The sequence below is a fragment of the Cebus imitator genome, unplaced genomic scaffold (assembly GCF_001604975.1).
Source record: "Cebus imitator isolate Cc_AM_T3 unplaced genomic scaffold, Cebus_imitator-1.0 Scaffold245, whole genome shotgun sequence".
NCBI lineage: Eukaryota > Metazoa > Chordata > Mammalia > Primates > Cebidae > Cebus > Cebus imitator.
The window spans coordinates 1,871,387-1,896,386 of NW_016107560.1; positions in this window are offsets into that span (position 1 = coordinate 1,871,387).

Here is a 25,000-nt window from a genome sequence, read left to right on the forward strand (position 1 = left end):
TTTTTAACGGAGTCTCGCTCTGTTGCCAGGTTGGAGTGCAATGGCATGATCTGGGCTCACTGCAACCTTCACCTTCCTGGTTCAAGCAATTCTTCTGCCTTAGCCTCTCGAGTGGCTGGGACTAGGCCTGGTTAATTTTTATATTTTTAGTAGAGATGGGCTTTCACCATGTGGGCCAGAGTGGTCTCAATCTTTTAACCTCGTGATCCACCCGTCTCGGCCTCCCAAAGTTCTGGGATTACAGACCTGAGCTACTGTTCCGGGCTCAAACATGTGAATTTAAGGCGACAAAAACATTCAGTCCATAACACCATTTAAAATTAAACAGAGAAAAGGGAAACATCAGCCCATACAGAATCTGGTACTTCATGTGCTCCTTATATTTTTAACATGGTAACAAAGTACTTACACTAGCCACATTAAGCCACTTCAACAATCAGTTACTACTCTAGATTATATTGTTCAATATAGGATGATGGTTCCTAAACTTTGCAGGTGCATGGTCACTTTTGTTGTGAATGATTGTTTGACTCAATTCGCTAGATATTATAGAACAATTTTTTTTGCAAGGCCAAACTCTTTTCACAATAAGTCTTTGCAGTATTATTTGAAGATATTTCATTCTGCTTCAGAGATAAAAACAAAACATAAACACAATAAAAGATGTACAAAACTCCTGAAAAGGCCTAATTATGATTAACTTATCTAATATTTTGTGATATATAGACAGAATTTATAATATAGAGAAAGAAAATCTGTGCGACATAGTAAAGATTAAGTAAATGGAATACACTTGGTCTGTCTCTTTAATCACTTATTCCATTTACTCAATCTTTAATTAAATAAATGGACAAGTAAAGGTACAAGTAAATATATACAAGTAAAGGTACAGGTACAGGTCATTGTACTTGCAGATCTAGGGCTATATCATCCCTAAATTGGCTTCTTGGTGGTGACAGGTGGTAGAGTATCATTTTGGCCCTATATGTGCCCTTTCTCAGAAACATTAAAAAGCTCAACTGTTAGTCAGGCTATTTGATGAAATACAACTATGGAAGCAAGAGCTGGCCCTAAGTCACTCTGACAGGGTAAATATGTGGTCTCTGTGCATCTGTCTACTGAACCCCTTTGTTCATACTTAACTCTGGTTTTATACACACATGATCAGAAAGTAATATTGATATGGGATAAAAAGAGAAAATGAAGAGAAACTTTGTTAATACAGGATGAAAGTACAGTGCTTCTTCTATCCCAGTTTCATGCTGTTCTAAATTTTAACTTATTCTCTCTCTTCTTTGTTACCTGCTGTGTTTTAAAGTAATGTGACTTTAAAGCCATATGATCTCTGCATCTTAACTTGGTTTATGAGCCTGTCTCTGGGATAACCTGCTCCGTAATGTGAACTTGGAGGCTGCCACAACAGCACCTTAACTTTCCAAAGGACAGTCGTTGTCCACCAGACTAAAAGGGGCTATATCAGGATGACATTATCATCTTCTAGTAGCTCATGGCTACTTTTGAAACAACACCGTCTTTCAAATATTCAATATCTATTTATCAAGAAAAAGTGAAAATGGAACTGCCATTTGGGTAGTGAACTTTTACAGTTAGACTGATATATTTATAGCTGATTGAAGAGCATTCCTTAAAATGCCACAGTAAATAAGAATTGTCACATGTGGAAGTGTTTTGGAAGAAAAACCTATTATTACTATATTCTTCAAGGTATGGTGAGTAACACTGAATAATTTATTGTATTAGAATGACACTGCCTTTCTGAATACTGAACACAATGCATGTCAGTCACCATGGCATTTTATATAATCAGACATGTTTATTTCTTAAAAGGAATCAATACAAAGCATGTTTTATTATGAAAACCGGTTATAAATAGTAGACGTACAAGAACAAAGCATATTTTTGTATTTTTCATGGATCTAGTTTTATATTCCCCCAAATGAGGATTTAAGCAAACAGAAATACTGCACATTGGTTATTTTATATGAATATAGGTTTGTACAATTTAATTATGTTAACCCCTTTTAAGCAAATAATAAACATGGTCAACTTCAAAACTTAGACATAGAAATAACCCCTGACTTTCTTATAAAATTGTGATTAAATAATTAAACTCATGGCTACAGGAAGAAAAATCTAATCAATTGCATTTGGGTTGCCAGTATTTTATTGAAGATTTTTGCATCAATGTTCATCATGGATATTGGCCTGAAATTTTCTTTTTAAGCTGAGTCTCTGTTTGCCTCTGTGTTATATGGCAAAGAGGTACATGATACTGTCTATACGATGCCTGTGAAAATTCATAAAATTGGGGGCAAAATTAATAGGTCTATGGGGTCTTGATGTTGCTGCACTCTGATGGGACAATGGATGCAGCCAACCACCACCATGGTAGGTATATACCTATGTAACAAACCTGCACGATCTACACATGTACCCAGAACTTAAAGCATAACAAATAAATAAATAAAAGAATCTGTAGAGCCCCTCAGAGCATATTTTCAGAAGTGGGCCAAGCTGCTTATTCCTATGTTACACCAAAAAGAGGAAGGCTTCTAAAACTATGCAGAATCTTTTGTGTTAAAGGTTAATTCCCTGTCACCTCACAATTCTAAAAGATAGAATTTGAAGCTTTTGTGTATAGCATAACTGAGCACCAAGGCACCAGTCATGGGAAACAGGAAACAGGCAGGCTGAGGGTTGTGGGACCATCTTTATTTCCCCAGCAGATGTTGAAGTGTATTGGGGGATGAATTACAGTCTCCTTCCTCTTCTCTTCTCTCACAGGAAGGCTAGATCTAAAAAACAACATTTGAGGTTATTTCTTTATATCCTCCCACACCATGGAGGTGGAGTTGGATGCTTTATGAAAGAACATATCCCAAAGTTATACTTAGTATAGAAACATCATATTTAAATAAGCCATATTCTTATATGAAGGCTTTTAACAAATCAGTGTTTTAGTTTGTGTCACTTACTTCCCAGGATACTATCACCTCTCAGTGTTGTCAGGCCATAAAAAGCCATACCTGTTAATCCAGAAATAACTCTTCTAATCGTTTTTCTAGGAGGTCAAATTCAAATCCCCTCCTGAGATGAAAGAGTTAGATCACTAAATACTACTACCACAATCGCAGTTCAGCTTGGGAGTCTGGGGTGGAAACAGATATGTTTATGCTGTTAATCCAGAATACTAAATTTGCTTATTCTAACTCATTTACTGAAAAAGGGGAAATACTTAGAATGGTTCACAATCCACCCCTCCCTCTTCTGAAACATACACACACAATGAAAACCCAAAATGGAAGGACCTAATAAAAACACCTTTATAAGACTAAGAAATAACATTATCAAGATATCTTCAAAGTAATTTGTGCTTGTCTAAAATACTTGGAATTATTTTTCCTATAAGTTTATTAAAAGAGAAATAAAAAAGATAATTCTATTTAGAAGATTAAGATTTGCTCCTGGATTATAAACTACAAATTATTCTTAATCTTTCTTACTAAAACAGAGGAAAATACACACATATATTCACACACACACACACACACACACACACACACACACATTTATGTGTTTTATAGCGGGTTATTCCTATGGTACTAAATGTACATGTGGGCTATTCATTATTTTTATGTTATTATATGTATTTCCATAAGGGTTAGAAAGGTACTTTTAAACAGGGAATTTTTAAGTTATTTTATATATAGGATCATTTAAAAAGTTAAACAATGTAATACTATGTAATTAATATGTAGTTATTGACATATTTCAATAATGCATTCTTATTTTACTCTCAAGGAAGATGTGATGGTTAATACTGAGTGTCACTTTGATTGGATTGAAGGATGCAAAGTATTCTTCCTGGGTGTGTCTATGAGAGTGTTGCCAAAGAAGATTAACATTGGAGTCAGCAGATTGGAGAGGCAGACCCATTCTCAATCTGGGTGAGCACCGTCTGAGCATCCTGCAGTCTGGCTAGAATAAAGCAGGTAAGAAAATGTGGAAGAACAGATTTACTGAGTCTTCTGTCCTTCATCTTTCTCCCCTGCTGGATGCTTTCTTCCTTCGAAGATCATACTCCAAGTTCTTCAGCCTTTGGACTCTTGGCCTTACACCAGTGATTTCACAGAGTCTCTCAAGCCTTTGGCCACAGACTGAAGGCTGCAATATTGACTTTCCTAGTTTGAAGTTTTGAGACTCAGACTAATCCACTGTGGAACTTTACCTTGTGATCCTGTGAGTCAATTCTCCTTAACAAACTCCCTTTAATATATACATATATTCTATTAGTTTTCTCCCTCTAGAGAACGCTGACTAATACAGAAGGCAACAGAAATTAAGATTAAAGTTTCAATGAATTATGTCAGGGGTAGAAATTCATGAATGAGAAAAGCTTTGAGGTTAATTGCTTCACTTACAAAGTTAGATGATATTTTTAATGCAACTTTTAGGCACTCCTAAAATAAAAATGTATAATATTATGAAAAAATTCTGTATAAAGGTGAACTTTTATTTAAAATTGGAAAAGGAGTCATGATAATTGTTTTTTCTTTCAGAAAAATATAACCATATGCTGATACATGGAAAGATTTTATGTGAGGGTAGCACATTGAAGCTAAAACATTTAGCATGTCAATCTCTACCTGTCAACTGACAAAGTAACGGAGACTTCAGGCCTTCAACCACAAAAAGCTGCATTCTTTCAACACCCTGAATGACCACGAAAAATGTATTCTCCCCTAGAGTCTCCAGAATGGAATACAGCCCTAACTAAACCTTAATTTCAGCTTGTTGAGACTCCTGTGGGACTTCTGACTTACAGCATTATAAGAGAATAATTTGTCTTGTTTTAACTTGATAAGCTTGTAGTAATTTGTTATGACAGTGCATTAGTCCATTTTGTGCTGCTATAACAGAATATCTGAGTTGGCATAATTTTATTTCTCAGATTCTAGAAGCTGAGAAGTCCAAAAGCAAGACACCAGTTTCTTATGTCTAGTGAGGGCCTTCTTGCTGTGTCCTCATATGGCAGAAGAGCAGAAAAGGAACCTGGCTGAATGCTGAGTGAAGCCATTTTCATAAAGTCCTGATTCTCATTAAGAAGGAAGGTGCCATCATAGCCAAATCCCCTCTGAAAGACCTTACCTCTTAATACTCGTACACCGGCAATGTCTGAATATTCAAGAAGAAACATTCAAACTATGGCAGGCTGCAAGAGAAAACTATTTAAATGCCTGGGAAATTATAGGATAAGACAGATGGAAATTTAATTGGAATTTAGTCAATATACTTTTAGTAGTGTTATTTAAACCCCGTAAACCCATGAGTGTTATTCAATATCTATAAAAATTTTGCATCCGAATTTGATATTTTTTAAAACAGAGTATTTACAGAATACATTATATTGTTTATCTGAGGACTGACAAACCATTTTCCTCTCTGTAGTGTTAATCAAATTTTTAACAGAAATTATATTTTTTGTCATGGTCTTCAGAATGAAAATATTCTTGTATAAATTATCTTGTATAAAACAGCCTTAATCAATGGCATGAGATCTCAGAATGTGTTTTGTTTAAAAAGACTTAGGTGTATCATGCCAGTCATTTGCTCAAGTCTCTATATCAGCATAGAATACTAGGAGTCTTATCCTTGAAAACTAAAAAGGAGTTCTATCCTTAACTAGTAGTCTTATCCTTAAAAATTTTTTTTAAAAAAGGCCAATAAAGTAAAACAGAAGTAAAATGTTAAATTTTACTCATTGCTTGGACAAAGAATGACAGAAAGGAAGGCAAGTAGCTGTCATGTTTTGAGCCCTAAATTATTTTGGCCTCTTTAGGAGATCTATTACAAATGCCAACAAATTTGTCACAGTAAGTTCAAGTATAAATTTTACAAATAAAACTGAGTATTAGAATATTTAATTAACTTTCTAAGGTCAAACCCCTAATCGTTAATGTCAGTGAATCAGTGAATGCAATCCAGTTTTGTCTCACTGAGAACCCATGCCCAGTCCCTCTACTAAGGTTATAAATGTTGGAGGAAAATATATAAAAAATTGAATAAAATATTAATGCAAGAATTTATCAATTGCTATAGAAATAGGGAAAAACAATTCAGGACAATTGAACTACATATTTATTTCCAAAATTTAATCTTCTAGTGATAACTTAGATTGTTTTCTTCCATTTATCCAAGGTTCTTAGTACAGAAGGGTTATGGTTTAATCTCCCTCCTTAGCAGTTTACCCACAAGGCTGGAGGGGTTAATGGGCAATGAAATGGTCCAAAGGCAGACATTAGGAGGCAGACAGAAAAGAGGGAAGGACAAAATATAAATTCATTAAACATTCAAAATACAAAAATTTTCAACTTTTCAACATTATATGTATCTTGTGGTCTGAGCTTTGAAAAGAAAGAGAGAGAGAGAGAGAGAGAGAGAAAGAGACAGAGGGAGAGAGAATCTTAAATCGTATCCTACATTCCAAAATCTAAAGTGTTCTCCTTCCTTCCTATCATGAACTTGGCACTTTCACCCTTTTTTAAATAATGTTGTTTATTCTCCCAATCTCTCTCCAGCCTTGCCTAAATAGTAACAAGTAGTTTTGATCAATGTGAATCTGTCCTTGCTGATAGATATGAGTGTAATGCACATGGGCACACAGTTTTATTGCCATCTCAACTTCTCTTTGCAAAGACCAATATAGAAAAAAAAAAAAAGCTGCTCCACCCTGTGTATTTTTAAAACCTGTTCTTGGCGTATAACTTCAGCTAGTGTAGTCAATGTCTTGGACCATGTGTGATGCCTTTTTCTCACAGTGTGCCGCAGTCTATCCTTCTGCTAGATTTCTTAGTGTTCCTAGAGCTTATGCTAACCTACCAAATAACAGTATGCTGCAATATGAATGTTATTTTAATTGGAAAGAGAATATATAGTTGTCAAAGTAAAGATCTTTCATTTTTTCATTGAAAAATATTTGGTTAGATCAATTTTCCGCTGTTAACATTAGTTTTTAAATATTCTTTTTCTATAGGGAGCACTACAAAAGGTGCAGCAACAAATCTGTTATAATGATAAGCAACAGGAGACATTGCAGTTGATTGTCATGTGAAAGGGTCTGTCATGTGAGAAATGACACTGATGCAAGGACAGCCTGCATATATACGCCCAATCAAGCTACTCCAGAGTTCACGAAACAGAAAGGCTCACAGTGCAAATTAGGATGCATAATCCACACATGTTATTGAGTGAACTTAAAAGGTATAGCAAAAAATGCAGAGGGGCAGAGAAAAAATAAGTAGAACAGGTTCACATGTGGCAGAAGTGCCTTGCTACCTGGATCTTAGTTTTGCCAGTTATGTTCATATGTGCTGCCTTTCTCTGACACATCACCTGTCTCTGCTAATGGTAAATTGAGGTGAAAATGGGGGCTTATCATCTGGAAAGTGACTGGAGCCAATATATACTTTCTATATGAGTGACATATAGGTGTAAAAAAAGTAACCACTGACCAGCTATGTGTACCATGAAGTAGAATGTATTTGGAGCTAGAATTGATATGGCCAGAATAGGGGTCACAAATGGATGAATATTTTCTTACGTTACTCATGTTTTTTGTTGTTGTTGATGTTTTTTGACAGAGTCTTGCTCTGCCACCCAGGCTGGTGTGCAATGTTGCAATCTCGGTTCACTGCAACCTCTGCCTCCCAGGTTCAAGTGACTCTCCTGCCTCAGCCTTCAGAGTACCTGGGATTACATGCGCCTGCCACCATGCCTGGCTATTTTGTGTGTGTGTGTGTGTGTGTGTGTCTTTAGTAGAGATGGGGTTTTATCATCTTGGTCAGGCTGGTCTGGAACTCCTGACCTCATGATCCACCAGCCTCGGCCTCCCAAAGTGCTGGAATTACAGGAGTGAGCCACCACACCTGGCCAACTTGTTTTTAGCATGTCGTTATCAGCCTGTGCTCCATGCAGCCTATGTAAGTGTATTATGAACATTCGTCACTTCTTTGTCCTTTCATCCTTTTCTATAAATATTCAGTACAAATATATTCTAATCAAATTATGTGTGTCTAGCATATCCCAAACTTCTTGCTTCTATAACTTAGTTTTATGTATTATTCTGGCATGTTTATTTTTCTTATTTTTATAGCAGAATGGAATATTTTTAAATAATATTGAAAATATACAATATAAATTTTATTTAAATTTTAAGGATTACTGTGAAGAGCAATAAGAAAAAAGAAAAGAAAAAGGAAGGAAGGAAGGAGGGAAAGAAGGAAGGAAAGAAGGAAGGAAAGAAGGAAGGAAGAGCAAGCAAGTCAGGTTTGAGTAGAAAGTGTTGGGAAGCGGTAAAGTTACTTTCGATATGCTAGTTCAGATACAGATAGAGATGTCCAATTGATCTTTGAGTTAAACTTCAGAAGTCAGGGGAGGAGACAGTATTGCTGACAGTAATGTGGGTGTAATTAGCAAACATTGGTATTTAGTCTTGTGGCTGAATGGCATCACCTGCAGAGTAAATGTAAATAGAAAAGAGAAGAGGGCAATGACTGAGCCTAGGGCACTACGTATTTCAAATTGGAGAACAAGAATCAGTAAGAAAAATTGAGAAATAGATCCAATGAGGGAGAATAAAAGCCAGATTACTGTGATACCACAGAAATCAAATAGAAATCGTGTTCAAAAAAGTAGGAAGTAAGCAAGTCTATTAAATGAAGCTGAAACAATGAGTAAGGTTGGGCATTAGAGTGGAACCAGGATTTTGCATTGCAGATACATTGATAAGTTTGACAAGAGCAGCGCAAATGGGTTAATGGTGGTGGAAGCCCTAGTGGAATAGGATCAAGAGAGAGAATATGATGAAAGGAAATGTTAAATATAATGAGCTCCAGGTTTCTCTTCAAAAAATCAGTATGTCAGTATGCTCAGCTCTCTTATTCTTTGTTCTACATTTTAAAGTTTAACATCATGGTTCTCTTTGTCCCCTTGCCCCTAGTTTCAGTAAACAACTTTCCCATCAATTCTAATCAGTAATTCACATCTGTTTCTGATCATTTGCTTTGACCTGAATCACCCCTGGTCACCTGCTCTATCCTGACTCATCCTGGTCACCTGCTCTGACCTTAGTCACCTTTAGTTACCTGTTCCAAAACCGTCCTTCCTTCCAAACTGCTCACCCCACCATTCTGTCTCATAGCTTTGCTCCCTTTAAAATAGCCAATTGGAATTAGCTTAGACTGTGTGGTCCAACCCTAGCCAATAGGGGAAGGACACAGTAGTAGGGTATACTCATTTCAGGGATAATAACCCCTTCCCCTCCCCTATTCAGGTATGCTCTCACCCTTGTTCCATCCATGAGATGTGCCCTTCTGTAAAAGTAAATTGCCTTGCTAAGAAAATTCTTTGAGCAATAGTTCTTCTTTTTGGCACCAAGGAAGAAGCATTTGTTTCTAAGAGGAAACAAAGGCAGCTAAACAGATAATAAAGTTTCTGAGCATTGTCTTTCTCACTTAGATTCAGAACGAATTAATAAATAAAACAAAGAGGATAGCTGATAGATAATCAAAGTAGTTTCTTTAGTGATTCTAAAACTATTGATGTAGGAGTTAAGAAGAAATTATTTAGGCAGCGAGTGAGAGTACCAGAGCCCTCAATAAGGTTTTCCTTTTAATGAAAAGCAGGCTCCAAATCATTTTCTTTTCTAACAAAGAGCAGCCTTCAAAATCGAGCTGCAGGTGAATGTTGGCAGTTGTGCCAATAGGAAAAGGCTACCTCAGATTAGGCATGTTCAAAATGGGAGCTTCATTTTTCCTTCTCTTTTCCAGTCATATGCATAGTAAGGAGCAGACAAGATTGTCTTGACCAAATGAAAAGCTCATTTGCATAATAAGATTAAGGCGAGGTGGCCAGCTTTCCCTGCACACTATGTAGACATTATACCTGGTTTTCCTGATCTGTGGGCTGTACGTAAATCAGACACTGCCTCCTCAAGGCTGCCTATAAAATCCAATATGCTCCCTCTTGGGCCTGATTTTCCTTTTGGAAGCCCTTCTCTCTCACAAAGGAGACAGCTGTTCTCCTTTTTTTTTTTCCTTTGGCTATTAAACCTCCACTCCTAAACCCACTCCTCATGTGTGTCTGTGTCCTTAATCTTGATGCGAGATGATGCAGCCTGGGTATTTACCCCAGACAGTGATGCTGCTTGATAGTGATCATGTGGCTTTATATTTGTTGGCCAGAGGAATTTTCTAAGTGAATTTCATAATCATACATACACTTATATATTCAGCCCTACATTGTTCTAAATGATCTCCTGAAGGACTAGTGAAATGCAAGAATCAAGTTAACTACCCACCCTCAAGTAAAGGAAAAGGGTGATGTACGTCCAAAATTCGATAAATCAGAACATTTTTCCAGAGGTGGATTAAAAGAGACAGAGAAAATCTAGAAACTACACTGGAGAAGCTCTTTTCAGAGAAGGGAAACATTAGGAATAAGATACAATCATTTTCCATTAACAGTATATAACACTTTGGGGAGGATATTTTTTTTAATAAAAATAAGCAAAGTGGCTTGCTGGGTAGGAAGTAGAGATGAGTTGAAGGTAATATTTTTAAGATATGAAATACAATAGCCAGGTTTTATAATGTTTTATTTTTCACCTTAGTGCTTACAATTTTATATCTTGTAACAGATACATTTGTTTGTTAAGTAGCTGTCTCCCCCACAAGAATTTTAGTTCTATGAGGGTAACGACCCTATATTTTTCTATCTTTTCTGTAAGCATAAAACCTGTAAGTATGGCTGGCATATATTCAATAAATATTTATTGAATATCTTAATGATTTATTGAGTTTACTATTTTACATCAATAATTTAATTTATTTTGCAAGCATAGCACAATGTAATCTGCACCTGATATAAACTCAGAAGACATGGACTTTATTTACAGCTCTAACATTTGTGTTGTCTTGGGCAAATAGTCTAACCTGTCTGAGTATTAGTCTTTTTGATCTTCAGAAAAAGAAGGGCAAAAATAATTTTTCAGCCCCAGAGGTGTATTTTCAAAAGCAATTTATATAATAAATGTGAAAACTCTTTGCAAAGATAGTGCAATATTGTTTTGTCCCTCTGAATGTATGCCTAAAACTTTTAATGTACCTTTAAATTCAAAGGTGTTATGCTGATGCTACTCATTTTTAATAAATCAGGTTTGCACTAAAGTTAATCATTATTTGTGAATAACTGGTTGGGGTATAGTGGAATTAAATTAGAAAACCTATTTCTCAACATAAAGACAGATTTAGTCAGGCCTTACATGTTTTTCAAATTATCCCATTTTTAGAATTAGTAATTTTTAATAATGCTTTTTGGAATTTCAAGATGTTATAAAGTGGAAGAGTTTTTACCGTCTCATCTCAAAATCTGAATAACTGTTTAATGAAAAAAAAATCTGATGGTGATTCCTGAGCAGAGAAAACAAAAGGATTCTTCATCACAGAATAGTGTGATATTCTCTGAAAAGCATACAGGGGTAATTAGAACTTCTAACTTCTCAGGTTTTTGCCATTGGATTATACTTTTATTGTTATTACTGTTAGTAATCCACACTGAATACAAGTGTAATTCTAATTCTATTACTTTATAAAGTAATAGGTAAACAGTCTAGACGCATAACCTTACCTTTTATTAACTTTCTGCATACGAATCTTGTCAAGACACAAGAAATCAAATTTATCAAGGATTCCATAACTTTCTATTTTTACCATTATCACTTTATCATCACCTCTGCCTAAAAAATGGTTTGTATCAGAGAAGATAATGAGTCTAGATTACAGCAATCTGTTTCTTTGAATTATAATTGTTGATAAGGCACTCATAATCACTATTGCCTTACAACAAGAAAATCATAACATAGATATACAGAGGACAAAGCAAATAAAACAATTTTCTTTATATTTCACATGCCTATATTAAGTAAAAAATTTAAAAAATAATGAAAAAATTGGTAGTGAAACAACACATTTCTAAAATGTGAGAGGTTAGCATGTTTTCTTGCTAAAATAGCTCAACAGCATATCTCTTAGAAGGAAATGTATAGTGTCACAGCAAGAGATACTTTGTTCAAAGTAGCTAATGAATCATGAATACAGCCAAAGAGAAAACTAAACCATCAGCTGATCTCCACTGCTGTATTTTCTCAGAGGCTGTTCAAACATTCTTTGTAAGAGCACAAAATGAAACTGTTCCCAGGAAGCATCAGAAAAGTTTCTGAAATATATAAAGAAACTTCCCTTTAAAAAAGTGATGAAGAAGGGGGATTTTGCTTTTGCTCCTTACCCTTTTACTATAGATTTTTTTTCTGTCCTCCAGTCACTCCTTTTTAGTGTTCATCTTGAGGAAACATGTACCCAGGCCCTGCTGCCCCCAGTGATTGTGCATTGTCATTAGATCGCTCATTGATGAGAGAAGTGTTTGAGTGCAGTCACCAGGATCACACCCCAGCACTTAAAAGGAAGCAAACTGTATCACTAAGTATCTTAATCTTCATGTGCCCTTCTGAATCTGTAAAAATTGGTTAATAAGAGTAGTCTCAATTTAGAAAGACTAAATGGCCTTAAATTAAATCATACTTACAAAGCATATAGAGCAGTACCTACAAAATTGTGCTCTATGAAACAATATACATAAAAAATAATATTATGTTTATGGTGATTCGGAAAGTTTTTGAAGCCCCTTTTAAAATTCAGAACTTACCTTTTAGATACTTGGTCTGGAATTATATTTGTATTGCATCTCCTCCTTCAGATAGTATAATAAAGAGAACCATATATTGATGGCAAAGATAAAAGTTTCTAAAATAAGCAAAATAAGTAAGAGGATAAAAAATGTTGAATTATATAGTCTTTCATAAAAGTCAAAACTAGTTAGCATTATCATCCAATAAATCTTGCCTATATTGAGCTTGATCACAGCTTATGATAGTGAAGATTGTCTTTGAGATAAATTGCTTTTTGTTTTTGTCTATCAGGAAAAGCAAACAACTTAATTTTAGTTATAAATGAGAGTCCTTGTAGTCAGGTTATAAATTCACTTTGTGAAAAAGATGAAAAGTCAAAGAATCCAGAGACACTGAAAGGCATGACCACATTTTATTTGTAAGGGGCACAAATGCTCCATGGGGGAAAACATAATCTACTCATAGGGCTCTCAATTCCACCATTCCAGAGTGGACACATAAGTGTGTTTCTTGAAAATGAGCAATAAAACACATCATTCATGGTATTCTGCTTACATCTTTTCTACCGGTTGCCTACTACACCTGGTCCAGTCCTAAATTCTGACCATGTTTCCCAAATATATAAATCAAGGATTTGTGAGTGAGGTTGAGTAGAAAACTACTGACTCTGTTGCCTTATAATATGGTTTGCATCTGTGTCCTAGTGCAAATCTCTTGTCAAATTGTAATCCCTACTTCTGGGGACTGGTAGGATGGAATTGGATTGTGGAGGTGTTTCTTATGTACGGTTGAGCACCCGTTCCCTTGGTGCTGTTCTTGTGACGGTGAGTTCTCAGGGGATCTGGTTGTTGAAAAGTGTGTAGCACCTACCCCTTTGTTCTCTCTCTCTTTCTGTCTCTTGCTTCTGCTCCTGCCATCTGAAAACCCTGACTCCTCCTTTGCCTTCTGCCATGACTGGAAGCTTCCTAAGGCCTCCCCACCTGCAGAAGCCACAGTGCTTCTTGAACAACCTGCAGAACTGTGAGTCAATTAAACCGCTTTTCTTTATAAATTACCCAGTCTCAGGTATTTCTTTATAGGAAAGAACAGACTAATACAGATTCCATGCTCATAATGTATGTTCAGAGATTATTAGACTTTCTCAAGTATCTGATGTGACTTAGGAGGCCCACCATGTGGGCTTAGCTTGTCCAGAGATTACTGTATTGGTAAGAAATAATGGCTCTAATGAACGTTGCACATTATTGCTGCTTGAGTTCTCAAGGCCAATAATATCTACAGTCATCTAGTTCAATAATGGCATTAATAGATCACATTCTTAGGGGTACTACATGGCAATTTAGATAGAGTTCGAACATTCATAGGCATTCTACGTCTCTCTGACTGCTAAACACTGCTGGTTGTGAGCAATGACCAACAACATTGTTAACAATATTATGCATCAGAATATTAGACATAAGGTTAACTAAGATGTTTGGAAAAACTTAAGGTCCTAAACCAATTAGATAAAATGTAACATCACTTATATTCAAAATTGATTACATTTTGTTTTGGTGAGTGTGAAAGACAAAATTCTAAAATAGCACTCAATCACCACCATCTGGTCCTTTTGAATAAGGATATGACTAAATATGATTAGGTCATGTCACATTATTTATTCCAATGATTAGGTTATGTTACATTATCAAGATGTAGTTTTGCAGATATAGTTAATATCCCAAATCAGCCGACTTTGAGTTCATTGATAGGATGATTATCTTGGACCTCTCTTAATTAGATAAACCCGTAAAAGGAATTCAGGTCTTCCTGAGGGGACCCTAATCAAGTAGCTTGAACAAAGGATAAAAAGAAATGCTCACATGTCTCAAAACATATCCAAGATAAAACTAGTTCTCAGCACCTCCACTGTCATTACCCAGTTCAAGTTATTGTCACCTCTGGCCTAAATTACCACAACAGTGTTCCAACTGGACATCTAGACGAACTTCTCCTTCTTGTAGTGTATTTTAACAAAGCAGTTAAGTTGATCTTATTAAAATAGGAGACATATTATATTAATCCTGTACTCAAAATCCTTCAATAGTTTCTGACCTCTCTCAAAGAAAGCTAAAGATTATAACACCCTGAATATCTAACTTTATCTCCTAGTTGGTAGTCTCTAACTCACTCACTGTAATACTCCTGTGTACACCTCTGGCACCCTTTTCTGTATTGTTTTCAACCAGAGAGCTTTTCAGCATTTAAAATACCAAAAACATTATTATTATTATTATTATTATTATTATTTGTGATTTCTGTCTCCTTGACTTGCCATACCCATGACCCACTGAAAAGCAAACACCATGAAACCAATGAAGTTAGTCTGTTTTATTCACTAATAAATCTTAAGTGCCAAGAACAGTGTGGGTGACAGAGTTAGCATTTGCTCAATGTTTGTTGGGCAAAGAAATTAAGACATTCATTTCCCAGGAAATATTCCAATAAAAAGGAGATGGGGCAGTACATTTTGAAATGAGCATGTTTTATCTGCTTATTTTCTTACATGAATATTTTTCATATACAAATTTTCCCTCTTTTCCTCTAAATGTTTAGGATGGCATGTTTGAGTTCCCAGGATAACAGTGAAGAGATGTCTCAGAAAGATTAAAAAGAGATGAATAGTTCCCCTGCAGTTATTTTGATATGACTTTGTTCTCTACTTCTATACTCATGGGGAGGGCTCATAAGTTAATTTCGGAATATGTTTCTGATCTGGATTTGAGGCAGTAGCTGACCCTATCATTCCCATTAATGTGCTAATCATTTGAGGAACGAATGTATCTCATGATCATAGTGAACAATAACAAGTATCTAGGGGCTATCTTGAGTGTTCATTTCCCTCATTTCTGCATTATGCCTAGAAATAGACTCAAGAGAGAAACTGATATAATTACAACAATTAAGGACTACATATGCAATGTGTCAATTTACATTCAGGTTGCCACCTTCTTATTTTTAATGTTATGCCTGTGGCAGACCATAAACAATTGTTGAGCAATACCAAAGAAAGAGTAGAGCTGGACAGAGGCTGAGAATAGGCCAAGGCAAGCAAAATGCTGCTATGTTCAGAGTCTCTATTGTAGCAAATATATTTTATGTTTTTTAATATAATAGATTCAGGGAGAAACATGAGCAAGATATCAGAATAGGAGGTCCTAGTTTTGGCTTCCTCAGAAACACCAATTTAACAATCATTCATGGATAAAAATACCTTAGTAAGGACTTCAGAATCAAGTTGAGATGTTTCAGGATACCAGTAGAGCACAAGATGTGAGAACAGCCACTTTGAAAAGGGAAAAAAGAACTCTTTCACTTTACCCATGTCTCCGCTTCCCTAAGCAAGTGTGAATCAGTGCTGAGACAGGCCTCCTTGGCCTGAGATTTTGCCTACAGGAGAAAGAAAGAGTGAAGTGATCATCCAACTTTGCCAGTCTTTTGGGACATTGCCCAAGAGGTCCATTTCTGCTTACCTTACCAAGAACAATGAGGAAACTGGCATGGCTGGGTCACCTGGGGGCAATGAATTTGTGGGAGCTCACAACACCTGGTTCCTGGCTTTCAGTAACGTGTCTGCTAACCCTAGCAACCAGCCAGCCTGATCAAGAACCGTCAGCCCATCAGTCAAACTGTAGACCTCAACACCTGTCCCATGCAAACTTCTACTGCCGGCATCCATAACCGGAACCCTGTGCAGCCCCATAGTCAGTGCCCTATGCTCACCAGCAGCGAATCCTTTCTGGGCATCCACAACCTGTGAGTGCATGCCCCCACAGACAGTATGCATGTTACCACAAACAGCATATCTATCTCAGCAAACCTTGTAGACATCAGCAACTGGCTCGACTGCAGAAGTGGGAGAAGGTGTACAACACTGAGACTGCACCTTCAAGAAGGAGAAGGAAAAGTGGAGATTGCACCAATCATCCCTATACCTCAATGCACTGTCCTAGGCAAAAGGGGAGAACAATTCTCAGCACAAGGTACAGATCTCTGGGATAGGTAGAAGGCACTCAATCTCAAGGTGTCTCCTTTAGGAGTGAGAGAGAAAAGAGGAGCTTGCACCCAACACCATTTCGGTGAAATACAATAGAGAAAATGTCATTCACCTGGAGATGTGGGAAGTTTGGCTTTACCTTACAGGAAGGTTTCTTCCAGACACTCCAAGGAGGGAATTCTGGGCCTAATTTTAATAGGCCTATATTAGAGTTACCATAATGCCTTGTCCATTCACGCTGCCATAACAAAATACCTTAGACTGGGTAATTTATAAATAATAGAAAGTTATTTCTCACACTTTGGAGACTCAGAAGTCCAAGATTAAGGTGCCAGCAGATTTGGTATCTGGTGAGGGCTCGTTTCTGTTTCATAGATGGTGCCTCTTACTGCACCCTCCTTTTGCAGATGGAGAAAAAGGCCAAAAGGATAGAACTCATTCCCTCCAGCTCTTTTGTAAGGGCACTTACCACACCCATGAGGTGGAGCCTTCAAAGCCTAGTCACCTCCTAAAGACCTCACCTCTTAATGCCATCATCTTGAAGTTCAGGTTCCAACATATGAATTTTGGAGGGATGCATCCATTCAAACTGTAGTAAAGACATGGATTTTGGACTTTGAATCAGAGTTTTACTGAATAAAGTGCTTAATTACATATTCAGTGAAAGTAATTCAGTTGTTTAAAACTGATTAGAAAACAGGGAGTCTTGTGTGTAAATCACATTTAGTGTTGATTTTGTATTATTTCACACACCTACATATACAATACACTACATGTGTTCTGGTTTAAATGAAACATTTTTACAAATATGCCTCATGGAATCTAAGCAAATCTAGAAACTGAATGCAATAATTTATTCTAAATATAGTTTCTAACACCTAGAGAATGTTCTATAGAAATTGAAACTATTTTGCCTGACTTTTCAAAAGTACATTATGATGAAAATGGAAAATAAACTAACTACAAAATTTTCTATCTTTTTTCTCACTTTGGGACATACCACTTATAAACTTCTAATTATCTGAACTAGAAAAGATGAAAACTAGTTTTAAAATTTGCAGCATCTTCTTTTCATGCTCTCTAACATTTTTTGACATTATACCTTTATAGAAACTCTTTCACAAATTTCAAAGCAGTATAATTATTCCTGTGGCAGAAGGGATACTACACTGAAATGTGACATTCTGCTTATAATTCCCTTATAAAATGTAGATGAAATTAATATGAAACTACAACACTACCATTTAGCATATTTTTTTTTCTGTTGTTGACTGAGAGGTAGAGTAAACTAAAACACCTTCAAAGTAATGGTAACTAAAAACATACACATAATCACACTTCCTGATCTCAGAATGTTAGACTGCTGGAATTTAAAAACAACCTTTTTGACACTTTTGATTGAGTAATCTGAGTGCTTATTGAGTACTTAGAAAAGATTAATGAAAAGCCAGCATGTGAACATCTGAACTAACCTTCACTAATTAGTTTTCCTGATCTCCATGACATTCCCAAAGAGAATAAAAGCAAAGGCATATCATGACAAATACCTTCTTTTTCATTAGGTAAAATTTGAATTACATATTTTACTTTGAATTTTTTTATACTTTCATAAAATTCATCATCATAAAGAACAATTTGCAATTATCCAATATAATCACAAGTCATGCTTACTAGGCCTAAAATAGGCAAAGTCCTGTGTTTATTTCAGAAACTGTACTCAAAATTCTAAGTTATAGTGACTTTAATTACAAAGTAAACAAAAGTATCACCTAAGAGTTTGAGAGTTTGAGTGATACATTTACCCATAAATATCTATGACTTTTATTTATCACCATTATGGGTAAAAGTATTGCTTTTTAAAGGTTATGTTTTTAGACCACTAATAATTTTTGTGCTTTTCCCCTATAGTTGATTCAAGTATTCATTCCATTTTGTAGTCATTATATATGTACATGTATGCTTGTAGGTATGTATCTTCTATATTAAAATACAAATATATATATAAATATGAGAAATATATAAATAACATATAAATTCTATCCAAAAGTACAAAACTTAAGTAGAAATCAAGTAAAACCAAGTAAGATAATTTTCAGCCTTTTAAGAGTGATTTCCTGCTTTATTTTCTAACTTTCTATTTGCTCCTTGTTGTGAATCCAAAATTATATATATATCTATCATAGTCTAAGAGAACTACCTAAATTGTATCCAATTTTTTCAAGATACTATCATTTTCTTAAAAGTTTTATATACCTGCTACTTTTCATGTCTTTACTCATTCTCAATCTTAGGTATCTATTTTACGTATCAATCTCAACATATTTTTCACTCATTCTTAATCTTATGCATCACAGCTTTATTATTATCGATTACTCTCTTCTTCTAAATAAAATCTTAGTCTTTAAGGTCAGAGGGTTTGGTCATCCATAATTGGACTCTGAATTCAGTGACTTGTATCCAATACTAAAAAAAACTTTAACCATGCATCTATCCTGAGCCACATAGATATTCAAAATTGAAAATAATATGATTCTTCTAACTACGTCTTTATACTCCACATTGAACTGTTATAAATTCTGTATTTTCAGTCTCTTTTATTGGATTACAATTTTCGCCAGGTATTTGGTAGTAAATATCCAGCTTCTGAAAATTACTACAAATTCAAGATTCCCCTGAATTCTTGACAATTACTATAGTTAATGTAGTTACTCAGTTTTTCCTAAATACTCCTGCACTCTGTAGGCATTCTTTCCTTTAATACCCAAATAAAATTACTAGTGTCCCCATTCCAGAGCCTTCCTCCACTTAATATTTCTCTTTAAATGCAGCATTGAGTTATTGGTGGAATGATGAGTGTTTACAAACATTGTCCTTGTCAGCCAATAATTCAAATTTCTGATAAATTCTTGTTGTCTCCTAATATCTGTTTAACTCAATACCTGCCTTTGTGGTTTCACAAATTTTTGCAGTTTACCCATCTGACAAAGGGCTGATATCCAGAATTTACAAAGAACTAAAACAGATTTTCAAGAAAAAAACTAACAAGCCCATTCAAAAGTGGGCAAAGGATATGAACAGATAATTTACAAAAGAAGATAATTACAGACAATTATCAAAAGATAATTTACATACATGAGGCCAGCAAACATATGAAAAAATGCTCATCATCACTGGTCATCAGAGAAATGCAAATCAAAACAACATTGAAATACCATCTCATGCCAGTTAGAATGGCGATCATTAAAAAATCTAGAGACAACAGATGCTGGAGAGGATGTGGAGAAAAGGGAACACTTTTACACTGTTGGTGGGAGTGTAAATTAGTTCAACCATTGTGGAAGACAGTGTGGCGATTCCTCAAGGACCCAGAAATAGGAGTTCCATTTGACCCAGCAATCCCATTACTGGGTATATATCAAAAGGATTATAAATCGTTCTACTATAAGGACACGTGCACACGAATGTTCACTGCAGTGCTGTTTACAATAGCAAAGACCTGAAACCAACCCAAATGCCCATCAATGATAGGCTGGACAGGGAAAATGTGGCACATATACACCATGGAATATTATTCAGCCATCAAAAACGATGAGTTTGTGTCCTTTGTAGGGACATGGATGAACCTGGAAACCATCATTCTCAGCAAACTGACACAAGAGCAGAAGATTAAACACCGCATGTTCTCATTCAGAGGCGGGTGTTGAACAATGAGAACACATGGACACAGGGAGGGGAGCACTACACACTGGGGTCTGTTGGGGGGCAAATAGAGGAGAGATAGCATGGAGAGAAATGCCAAATATGGGTGATGGGGAGGAAGGCAGCAAATCACGCTGCTACGTGTGTACCTATGCAACAATCTTGCATGTCCTTCACATGTACCTCAAAACCTAAAATGCAATGAAATAAATTTAAAAAAAGAAAAATATTATCAGTAACAAAGGCAAAATGTCCAAGAAGACATACAAATTCTTAATGTAAATGTTAAAAAAAATTGTCAAAATATGTGTAGTCAAAGGTAGTAGAACTGCAAGTGGATAGGCATATTTACCATTAAAGTTGAGGACTTCTAATGTCTTCAATTAGTAGTTGACAGATCCAGAAGGCAGAAAATCAGTAAAAATACAGTTGTAATGAAGATCGCCATAAATCAACTGGGTCTCGCCTTAGAACATTTCATCCTGCACCAAGGAAATAAACTCTTCTCAAGCTAACAAGGTACATTCAGCAAGACAGGTCACATTCTGGGAAATACCAAATTTAAACTAACAGAAAACATACAAAGTATGCTCTCATATTATAATGAAATTAATTAGAAATCAATAATAAAGAGATATAAAATATTCCAAAATATTTTTATTAGATTACAGGGAGACACTTCTAAATAACACCTAAGTCAAATAGAAGTGTCAGAAAAAGTAGAAAAAAAAATTCAAAATAAATACAAATGAAAATATAAATAATCATAATTTGTGGGTTTTAGCAACAGCAATATTAGAGGAAAATTTGTAGCATTGAAAGTATAGATTAGGCAAATATTGAAAATAAATAATTTAACTTTACACCTTACAAGTGGGATAAAGAAGACAAACTTAAATTCAATATAAAGAGAAAAAAAGAAATAATGATTAGAATAAAAATTAATAAAATTTACAACATAAAATCAATAGAAAAATTAATAAAACCAAAAGTTCATTCTTTCAAAAGATAGATAATATTGATAAACTTCTAGCCATGATAACTAAAAATAAAAAAAGAATGTGCCAGTTACTGATATCAAAATTAAAAATTTGTCATCAATACAGATGACATGGACATTGAAAAGATAACAAAGAAATAGTATCTGGAGCTCTGTGTTCTCAAATTCAATAAATTAGTTAAAATGACCCAACCTATTGAAAGACACCATCTACCAAAACTGATTCAAAGAGAAATAAATTATTTAATTTGGTCTATATGTATAAAACAAATTGAATTGACAGCTAATAGTCTTCCAAAACAGAAAACACCAAGCCTAGATGAGTTCACTGGTGAATCCTACCAAGCACATAAGAAAGTATTGATGCCAGTTCTCTACGATGTCTTCCAGACAATAGGGAAAAAAAAGGAAAACTCAATTCTATGAAGACGGCATTAACCTAATACTTAAAACAGACAAAGGGATAGAACAAAAGGAAAAATACAGACCAATAAAAATCTCTCACAAATGTAGATGCGAAAATTCTCACCAAGATGCTAGTAAATCAGATACAGTGATGTATAAAAATATGTATACCCCAGGATGAAGTGGGATTTATTAGAGATATGTAAGGAAGTTTCAACATTTATAAATCAATTAATGGAATCCAAAATATCACCAGACTCAAAAAGAAAAATCATATTATCAGATAAACAAATGCAGGAAAAGCATTTGACAAAATTCAACATCCACTTATCATAAAAACTCTCACCAAACTAGAAATATAGGAGGACTTCCTAAACCTGATTTAAAAATATGTATTAACAACCTTCAGCTAACAACATATTTAATGGTAGAAAAATTAGGTTCTTTCTCTCTAAAATTGATAATAATGTCTGATCTCATTACTCTTATTGAGTATCCCACTAGGAATCCTAGCTAATACAATAAGACAATAAAAAGTACATAGATTGAAAGGAAGAAATAAAACTCTGGTTGTTCAGAGATGACATAATTACTCATGCAGAAAAGCCCAAAGAATAAACAAAAAAATTTTTGAACTGTGTGAATATGGCATGTTTCAAGGTGCAATGTTTATATGCAAAATTCAATTGCTTTTTATGTCAGAAATGAACAGTTAGAAATTAAATTTAAAAGCAATATTTACATTAAAATCAAAAATAAAATATTTATGAATAAATATAAGAAAATGTGTACCAGATCTCTGTGAGAAGGACTATAAAACATACTATGCAACAATTTTGCATGTTCTTCACATGTATCCCAAAACCTAAAATGCAATAAAATAAATAAATAGGGAAAAAAAAACATACACTCATGAAAAGAGTCAAAGAAAATCCAAGTAAGTGGAGATATTTCATGTTCATGAAGAGGATCCCATGTTCATATTGAGGAGGACTCAATATTTTGACAACATTAATTCTTCCCAGATTAATCTATAGATTCATCACAATTCCAGTCAAAATCCCAGGAAGTTATTTTATGGTTATTGTCAACCTGATTATAAAGTTTATAAGGAAAGGCAAAAGACTCAGAATAGCAGACACAATATTGAAAAAGAAAAAAGTCAGCGGACTGACCTATGACTTCAGGACTTAGTATAAAAGTACACTAATAAAGACATATGGTTGGTATTGGTGAATGAATAGACAAATTAATGGAACAGAATGGAGAGCCAGAAATAGAAACACGCAAATATAGTAAACTGATCTTATAGAGCAGGGCAAATGTAATGAAGAGAAAGGATATTCATTTCAACTATCCAGTTGCTGGAGCAATGGCATATGCACATGAATAAAATGATTCCAGATATAAGTGGAAGCCAAAATCTATAAAATGTTTTTAAGAGTTATGGACTCATTAAATATAGTAATTGCTTCTCCACACTGAAGTCACTACCACTTGAACAGTTTTGTGTAAGCCATTTTGATTTTGTTTGTTTGTTTGTTTTTTAGAGTGGAGAAAGTTGAATACTTGGAACTACAGAACCTACATCCATAGTGAAACATTTTCAAAACTGTCATGATTAGCTTTTTGGATGAGTTTTTTTTTTTTTTTTTCTGACTGAATAAATTTTCCATGGTAAAAATTAGACTATCTTTTCTCTTTTTATTTTTTTGTAATGACGAGCTGACATAGAATGCAGAGTGCTGTTTAAGGTCACATATAAAATTTGAGTCCATTTTGCTAAATCAGTCTATTTATTCAAGATTACTCTGTCTTTAGGCTAGGGAATATTCCAACCCATCCAACTTTATCTTTCAAAAGCAAGATACATCGTAAAGTGAGTATAGTCCCTTTTATCAACAGAGATTACATAATGAAATAAGAAAATATATGACATTGGCAAAAACAACTCAATTACAATGTATTTTTCAATTGAAAAGCTGTAAAACATTTATTTTATATGTAATAGCATAGTACTGTACAGGCTTCCCTGAAAATAAATGATTGGTATATTACATATATTAATGCTACCCAGCTATAAAGTGTAAAACCTTCTAAATAAAACTACATATTTGTGGTGATGTTGCATCTCATCTATTAATTAATTCAACACTTAATTACTCTATGTGCCAGGAAATTTGTTTGGCCTGGTATAAGAAGATAAATTAAAATTTCTTTGTCATGGGTACTTGGCAATAATAGAGTGGAAACAAAAGAATTACTCATTATTATAGTAATTTGAATAATATGGAAAATGTTACTAGTTTTCAATTTTGCCTGAATGATAAATGGACTAACACTTACCCTATGAGCATGTTATGAATAAAAAAAGAATATTATTCCACAAAATTTGGAAAGATTGTAAATATCTGGAAGCATAAAAGAGGTTGTGTTCAGTGTGGTTGGATACTAAGTTTAAGAGAACTGAAAGCAATAGATTAACATGAAGGGATAAATAGAGTCCAGATTAGATGAGTATTTATATATGGCTTCCTACCACTGAACCATTCTAATATGACTCAGGATCCCACTAAATGAACCATAAAATAAGAGTATTGGGATTGTGCATATATAGTCTCTGAAAATTCAACATCAAAATGAAGAAGATTCAAATATGTTATCCAAGCAGGTAAATACACATAGCAGTATTTTTTTATGTCAAAATAATGATACATTTCAAAAGAATCATATTTAGATACTGTGAGCGGAGAAAGTGGGAAGAAGTAGAAAAGCAGAAAAGATACTATTGACTACTAAGCTTAATATCAGGGTGATGAAATAATATGTACCACAAACCCCTGTGACTCGTGTTTATCTATGTAACAAACATTCCATGTACTCTTAAACCTAAAATAAAAATTAGAAATTAATTTTAAGAAATGTTAGTTTTTTCAAATAATTTGAACTATACTCTAGTTTATTTTTAGGAATTATCCCCAAACTTTGTTAAGTCATATTATTCCCCACCCTTGAATGTAGTTGTCTACTGCCTTCTTATAAAAATGAAATCCACACTTTAACAATTAGAATATTGACTGTACCGGAGTTATTTAAAAGA